This window comes from Falco punctatus (assembly GCF_963210335.1).
Source record: "Falco punctatus genome assembly, chromosome: 1".
In the NCBI taxonomy this organism is placed as follows: Eukaryota; Metazoa; Chordata; class Aves; order Falconiformes; family Falconidae; genus Falco; species Falco punctatus.
Window position 1 is genome coordinate 41,155,667 of NC_137580.1, and position 8,169 is coordinate 41,163,835.

At 44.5% G+C, this 8,169-nt stretch overlaps 1 protein-coding gene across 1 annotated transcript in view; it reads right to left on the reverse strand.

Annotated features, from left to right (window-relative positions):
• Positions 1 to 7,692, reverse strand: part of ADRA1D (adrenoceptor alpha 1D) — an 85,619-nt gene extending 77,927 nt beyond the window's left edge. Inside the window, exon 1 of the mRNA XM_080396822.1 lies at positions 1 to 7,692. This exon is cut by the window's left edge and continues 26,269 nt beyond it. The gene's annotated coding sequence lies outside the window, so the exon portion shown is untranslated.
• Positions 7,693 to 8,169: the final 477 nt, after the last annotated feature.

Consider the following 8,169-nt stretch of genomic DNA (forward strand, 5'->3'; position numbering starts at 1 on the left):
TCATCCATCCCAAATGACAGATCCTGCCTTTGTGATTTTGGGCTGGCCACCTTTTTACGGCAGAGGTCTTGAGGCCAAAGCTGGAGTTAATGAGGAGTCCATCACCAGCACAGGCAGAAGACTACCATGCATTGCTGTAGACATTGCACTGTTCCAGCCCCCATAACACAGCTTGTCCATGTCTGCGCATCCCTGCACTGTGCAAAGACATGTTTTAGGGGTTCTATCATGCACCAGTGGGTTATATGCACCTGAGTCGCTAAAGAGTCCCAGGACACAGCCTCCAGCTGTGAGATTTTACCCTGTTCTGGTGCTTTCCTGGACAGCACAATCTCAGGGCATGCCACCTGTCCAGGACCGTTCCTGAAAGGCCAGACGACAAAGTCATTCTGTTTGGGGAGAAAAAAGTGTGAACATGATGTGTGCCTTGCAGCCAGAAAACAGATCCTGTCTCCTTTTATTCTCCACTGTATTTATTGAAAATGTAGAAATAATTTGTGAAGTTTGTGTTTGTTCCTTCTTCACTACTCATGAAGCTATCAGCACCTGTGGGCAACAGGGTGCTCAGTGCTGGCTGATCACATTCTGGCTGGGAGTTTGTTTGACTGCGTGGCTCATCGGCAGATGCCTCCCAGTTTAGCCTTATGGCATCTCCAAGCAGACGTGTGCAGGACAGAGAGCAGCAAGGGAAGGAAGCTGTACGGCCCACACCTGAATAAGGGCAGAGCATCCATTAGGGCAGTTACAGCTACGCCTCTTAAGAGTTTTGGGTTATTTGGCAATAAATTCACAGACTGCTTTTGCACCTCAGTTTACCCAGAAGCAAAACGGAGAGGATCCCAGGGTGTGAGGACTGTGCATGCTGACCTGGCCATTAGCAGGATTGTTCTGCTTTGGGGATTCTCCAAAATGGTATTATAGATTTTCTGCATCATGTGGCAATTGTTTAGTACAGCTTTTGAATGTCTGAAGTCCTTTCATGCTTGGAAGAAAGTGTGACTGTAGAAGTCCCATTCACAGCAGAACAGAAAGGGCTTGAAAACCATTCACAATAATAAGGGAACTTTTGGAAATGAAACTTTTTATTTTATCTCATGTTTTTAATTTGCCAGACAAGTGCGAGAGAAGTGCTTAGAAAGACAGCAGCATAAATAACAAGGCAAAGATAAAAGCCACAATCTCCTGCTTAAGCTTTAATTTTCCATAGCATTTAGGTCACAATATAGTGTTTGTAGCATTTTGCCATTCTGAGCTAAAAAGGAGCAGCAGAAAATAAAAGTTTTTTTTGCCTTAAAGAGCAATACTGGTGATGTGGTTAGAGAGCATCTTGCTCAGATGGAAGAGAGATACAAAGAGGAAGCCCAGGTATTGTCCAGCTCTTCTAAGTGGAGAATGTCTGATATGAAATAAGCTGCAGACTCCCTCAGTCACATCACAGGCACTGGGGATCATTTCCACCTCATATTTTTATGAAAATTTTATCTTCAATATGACATAATATTTTTAAGACTTTACCCTGCTTTTCAAAATTGGGTAACATTGTAAAAAGGGCTAACATTTTTTTGGGCTGACACAGGAAGACAGATGACATACACAGTGTGACTGTGCACCCTCATTTCCTAAGGACATTAGGCTAAAAAGCAAGTGACCTGGCTCATAGCAGTTTATTCCCTGGTTTCCCTTCTCTACGGGGATGCTATGAGATTTTTATTCTTTTCTAGAGCAGTGAACAGAAATTACCTGGTTACTGCAAATCTATACCACTAAAATGGAAATAATTTTATTTGCTCCTTTGGCAAACGAGTGATACCCTCAGTGGAGCTATTCTGATTCATATGTCTGTGAGACACTGTTATAATTACTGAACGTCCTGCCTTCCACAGGTCTGGGGACTTCACAGAGCCCTGCAAAAGTTCTGCCACAGTGCCTGAGGCTCCAAGAAATCACTTCAAGCACACCATTCCTTTAACCTTCAGTGTTATTTATCAGCATTTCTTTTAAGGCTCTGGCCCTTACCATTTCTGGAGTCATCACAGCAAGTGTATGGGTCACTGTTGTGATAAGCTCAATTTTCTTAGCAGCCATGATGTGCTTGTGTCTGTCTTTCCTTAACAGAAAGTCCCTTACCCCTTGCATGCTGTCAGCCATGTGGGAAGCTTCAATCCCCTCCACGTATGAACAAATAATCACTATCTGGACCATTAATGGTGCTCTATGAATGGTGTGAAACAGGTGCAGCCTGATGCTAATGACCTCATGGCTGCATTGGTGCTATCAGCAGGCACAGAACTCTTTCTGCTCTGCATTTGAGGAGTGGCAGTTTGGAGATGAACTGAGAACATATTAACAAATTGCATTTCCATGAGGTGAAATGCAAGGAGGTGAAGCTACTCACAGCTTCAAAGAGGTTTCCAAATCTCTTCGGTTTGCCCCATATGAGGGCAAATAACAGTCCTTCAGGAGGTTATAATAGAGGTAGCCTGGAAAATATAACACTTAGAAGAGCAAATTGCCTTTGTGCTGCTACAACTCTTTTTGACTTGGGTGGGGAGAGAAATCCTCTATCACATTCAGAGCTGGATGATGGACCAGAAGGCAGGGAAAGGGAGAGGGAAGAATCTGGTCTTTAGACCAGAGAGAAACTGAAAATAGTGTTTTATACTGGTGATCCAGCTATAGGGAAGACACTGAACTCAGCACCTGGGAGGATGTCAACCTGCATCTCTCTGCCTGCAGACAGGGAAAATATGCTCAAATAATGGATAATGACTGATACCCGCAAGGCCAGCTGGCTCCCCTTTGCATGACTGGGTCAGAGTTAGGGCTCTAGCTGTCCCATCTGGCTGCTCCATCCAAGAAAAATGAAGAAAAACAGGAGAGGGCTAACCTCATCCCAGCCCAAAAGAGACAGGGGTGACAGGTACTGTCTTAAAAGTGGTTCAAGGTAGCCTATGTAATTGCACATCAAGTTGGCAGTCATGCAACAGTGTGTGTGTTGGGGGCAGGGGGACGCTTTAGATACTGGCACTATGGAGCTGCTGGGGCACACCTACTCTCAGTCAAAGGGGAGGCCACAACAGTAGTTTTGGGTCCTTCCCCATGTTGGGCAAAGGACCACATGCCCAAGCAGCAGTTTGCCCTCTAATTCTGTCCTGACATGCATAACAGAAAGGAGAAAAACATGTACTTTTGAAGATATGAATGAATCAAAGAGCTGGTTCATGGAGCAGTAAGGATGAGAGAGGATGCAAGACACCTGGAGAAAGGCATATGAGCAGGGATGGGTTGTATTGGGTTTGGGCGAACATGGCTGCAAGGGAAACAGAGCTGGGAGACCAGCATGCCCAGCACAGATGCAGTATCATTTGGCAGTCAAGGCTGCAGGATTTTTAAATCTCTCCTGGTAAAACCTTGATATTCAACACAAAGAAAACCTGACATTGCACCTTGATCATCTTCCCCAAACACATTAAGGGGGGGAGGGGAATCACCATGATTTTTTCTTTCTCCAAATATCTCTTTTCCTTCTGAAGTGGTGGGAAATGTTCTGATTCTATACTTTTCCTTTAAAAAACACAAGGAACCCTTCCTTCTCCTTGTAAAAAAAAAAAAACCAAAAAAACAAAAAACAATGCACAATATAGGTGAAAATGACACATCCTTCAGCTTTTTTATATTGAAACCACTAAGCAAAAACATAAAAAAGGAAATTTAGGGCTATTTTCTCTCATTCATCCCCCATTTTTGTTCTGAGAAAACAAGTCCACCTGACCAAAAAGACATGTTCAGAATGAATGTAGGGGTCTGATTCTCTTCTCACTAGCATTCATCTGAAGTAAGTGAGAGCTCAAAGGGTATATCTGTGCCGGTAAATAAAAGAGGACCAAGGAGCAATCCCAAATCTTTAGTGATGTACCATGCCTCATGTCTGCACTACTTCACATTAGTTCCATCTTGAACAGACCGTGTTCGTACTACAGAGCCCCTGGGAGGACTTTTTATCACCAGCGCCAAGTGGAGGGGCTGCATTTCACACCCTGAGTTACAGCCATCGGAGGGTCCCCAGGGATATTTAAGGATGCAAAGCCAAGCAGTAGTGTTGGAAAACAGAGGGAGGAAGACAACCCCCAAATTTAATCTCACTCATGCTGCCTGCTGGGAGAGGTCCTTGCAGTGAACTGCTCACTAAACCAGGGTTCGCCTTGCGCAGAGCTAGAGCCATCCAAAACAGCCAGGGATCAGACTAATGATTTTGTGGTGTGGGCAGCTGGGGAACAGGCCTCAAGTCCACTCCTTGGCAGAATTCATTTAGCAATGTTGATAAAACTTATCACAGCAAGGCTGCCAAAAAGAGGGGAATCACATGCTAGAGGAACCACACACTTTGCATGGGAAATGTATGATACAGAAAGATAAACCTCATTGTTGGAAGAAAATGTGGATTGTGACTATATTTATGGTCTTACCCAGTGACCTCCCACTTACCGGGTAAGTAAATCAATCCATCTGTGACCGTCGGTGTCTGAGCACTGGGTAAGCACAGACCAGCTGGGCAAAGTTGCATCACCACATCAAATGAAACATTAAGTGTGACCTGTGGAAGTTTGGTCACATTAGTTACAGAGGGGAGAACTCAGAGAGGAAAATGTACTTTGGGCTGCTCAACGTATTTAAGAGGAAAAAAGGGAATGCTTTTCCCCAAGCCATTTTGGCAAAGAATGACAGGAAAGTTAAAGTGACACTATCAAATAGCGGTCATCCTCTAAATGCCATTGGGGTGGCAGGAATGGTGGGGGCTCGCAGGCTGTGAGGTAGGAACACACAGGAGGTCTGTTCATCTGTCCATGTGGGGTGTCTGCCCCAGTCCTGCAGCTCACAGGACTTGGGGATTCCCATGCTTCCCAGCTCATTTGCCGAGAGCATTATAATTAGGAAGAGTGGTTTAATTTCTAACCCAAATCCACTTTCCTGCAAAGGAAACTAATTACTTTGTGTCCTGCCCCAAAAGGTATTTCCCAGACACAAAGAACAATGATCCATCTTCTTATATGCGGTACTTTTTCAGGTGGGCAGACCATTGTATCCCCCCTCCAGTCTTCCTATTTCTAGACTAAAAAACCTCAATTCTTTCAATGATTCATTACAGTCATTTTTTTAACACAACTGCCACTCTTGTTGAACTCTGGATTTCCTTCAATTCATTTTGGACTTTCTTAAAAAGAACTCCCCTAGACTGGATGTGAGATTATAGGTAAAGCTTCACCCATTTCTAAGCACAGAGAATTAATTTCTTCTCATATCTAAGACAAAGAATATTTTTAGGCCCAAGAAAGAATCCTTAACTTTTTTTTCCTTCTCCAAACAGCATGAAAAGAAACTAGGAGGAGACAGAGAGAAGGAGAATCTTTTTCAGAAGTCATCCTGCCACCTGCAGCACTCCTGACTGCAAGATCCTGTGGATGCCCAACATTTACATAGCTTCAGGAAGAGAGTGGATGGAATTATGGAAGAAAATCATTGAAGAAACATCCACCCAGGGTTATCAAAGTATGACAGCTGTCCTGTCTGGGGAAGGTGTATCCTTATATGCTTGACCCATTCTTAGTCAGGCTTCTTCAACTGATGGACAAAATGTGAGTCCATGTTTTAGAGGTAAATTTAATGGCCCATCAGTGGATGGAGGTAAATTTTTAGAGGTAAATTTAATGGACCATCCAACAATGGTCCCCTTGCTGAGGGACTTTATCTTGATGCAGAAGAATGCCAGGTATCCCTGTGCCTTCCTTGGAGGAGTCTGACTATTTTCAGATTGGTGATGCTGAGCTGGGAAGAAGGGTAGAATGAGAAGCAGAACATATGACTTGCACTGCATCATGTCTGCTGCTCTCTGAAGGTGTGTCTGCAGCCCACCTTGTTGCTTCAGGAACTTTCCTATGCACAGAGGTAAGCAGCAACTATTAGTTCCCCAAAATTCACCCACCACAGGAATTCAGTTGTTGATGAATGGTCTTTTAGCTGCTCACAGAGGAGCTGTGTTAGATAGCATCCTCCCCTGCTTGGTGAAAGAGAGAAAGAGCACCCAGGCTTTGCTCATTGGCATCATTAAGCAGAAGCAACTTAATTTCCTTCAGTTCCCTTGTGCTTCAAGAAGGTTTGAGTGTGCTGTGTTTCAGCTAGCACTGTTGAACAGCCAGGATCTGTCTCTGCATCTCTGTCTCTGCAAAGACCAGTCCCACAAAGGCTCAGCCACCTGGCCTTATCACTCCAGTATGCTCAGTTTTGCTCTTCTTTCAAGTTTCTCACCTTACTGTCCCCAGGCGGTTCCTTGTTGTCACAGCACTCTTCAAACTATCAGGCTCCAACAAGGTCTTTCACCATCTCATACCAGCACGCTCTTCATGCCAGTCCCTCTGCTGCCTTCTCCTCACCTCATCCAGGGCCCGCTCTCTCTTCTCTTACTTCTTTCTCTCTCTGCTTCTTCCTCAGCTGCTCTCTCTCCATTGACTCTCAACCACTTAACAGAACCAGCCACATCTGCACCTTATCTACATCAGCCAACCCACCGTCCCTGAAGCCAGCCCAGAGCTGTATATTATCAATGATAATTAACCCAGCTTCATTCCTCTACACCTTGTCTGGGGGCTCTGCTTCCTGAAGCTCTGTGATGCAGGCAGTGGGCAACCAGGCAGGCAGTGTTTCCCCCATGCTTAGTTTGCAATGAGTATTTACACTTTGGAAGCTGGGGCAGTCCTGTCCAGCCTCACACCCTGGCTGTGCTGGGTAGTGCTCTCTCCTCTGCAGCTCAAATAAAAACAGTTTCTGCCTGCCTTTTATGAATAGGGTTTATTTTAATATCTTGCAGACACCCCAAGTCTACAGGAGTGAACACAGCTTATGGGAGGTGCCAGTGGAGGGAAATTCACTGTTCCAGCAGCAAAATGTCTGATGCACAAGGGAGCAAGAAAACCACTTCTGCATGAAAGGGGATGACATTTCAGCTACAAGGTAAAAATGAAACAGTACCAGAAAGAAACACACATCTGATAGCAGGCAGTCCATGAAAATCAGCATAGGCTTTAAACAACGTTGAAAAACACTTAACAGCAATAAAACACCTGAATCCCAGATCCACCATTTCTGCTGGGGAGTTTTCACACCACCAAGGAAAAAAACAAAGTGTTCGGTGTTTTTTCACAGAATGTTACAGTGGGTACAAGCCAGAGCTTGTCCATCAATGGCAAGAGTTGCAGGAGTGCAGCTATCCTGCAGGGCTCGTAGTGCTCTAGGAGGAAGAAATGCACCATCCCCTGAAATATTCTGGTTAAGTGAAGATATTAGAACTGTTAAGTTCAACAGATGGTAGTGCTGATCTTTGTAATTTCTGCACTTTCCCTGCTGCAGAAGTTCTCAACATTTTTCTGGTTTGCAGCTACCTCTGTTTTCTGCTGCATGGTAGATCCCTGAATAGCAAACTTCAGCTGCTGACAATGGTTTTGATTTCTTAATTACTTTCCATGGGGTCAGAGGCAGCCCAGAGACCCCATTTCCCCTTGGGATTTGTAGATAACAGACTGAAGGCAACTGATAAGTTTATTTAAGTATCTGCTCTTACTTTGAAGCCCTGGAGTTCCTATTAATAGCCTAATGATACTTCATTATGTGCTTGGGGGAGGAAATTGCGCGCGCACGCACGCGCACACACACACACGCACACACGTGTCATTTACCCTTGAATAAAGGTAATGGGACCCTGATGCTGTTCGTATGTCTCTGTGGAGGATGGGACACTGCAGCACGAGCACCGCTGAACAGCTTTGGGAAGGTAGGCGACTCATGTCTCATCAGCCTGGAGCAGTGGCAGAGGAAGCTGTGAGTGTTTACTCCAAACATACAGGCAATGTTGCAGCGTTTAATCACAAGAGGCAACATCGTGTCTAGCTTAACCTCCAGCTAACAGCAGAAAAAGGACTTCCTCTGTTGACTTTTGAACTGAGTCCAGCCATTTGTTTTCTTAAGTATTTTCAGCCGTGTCATTCAGGCATGATAGTAGTTAAGACTTCAGGAATGAAAAGGCTATTTGCCATAGCCCTTCAAAACTTGCCATTAACTCCTATTATAAAAAAGAAACCAAACCTTAGTTCTCATGCAAAAGCTTGTTTTAACTCCAGA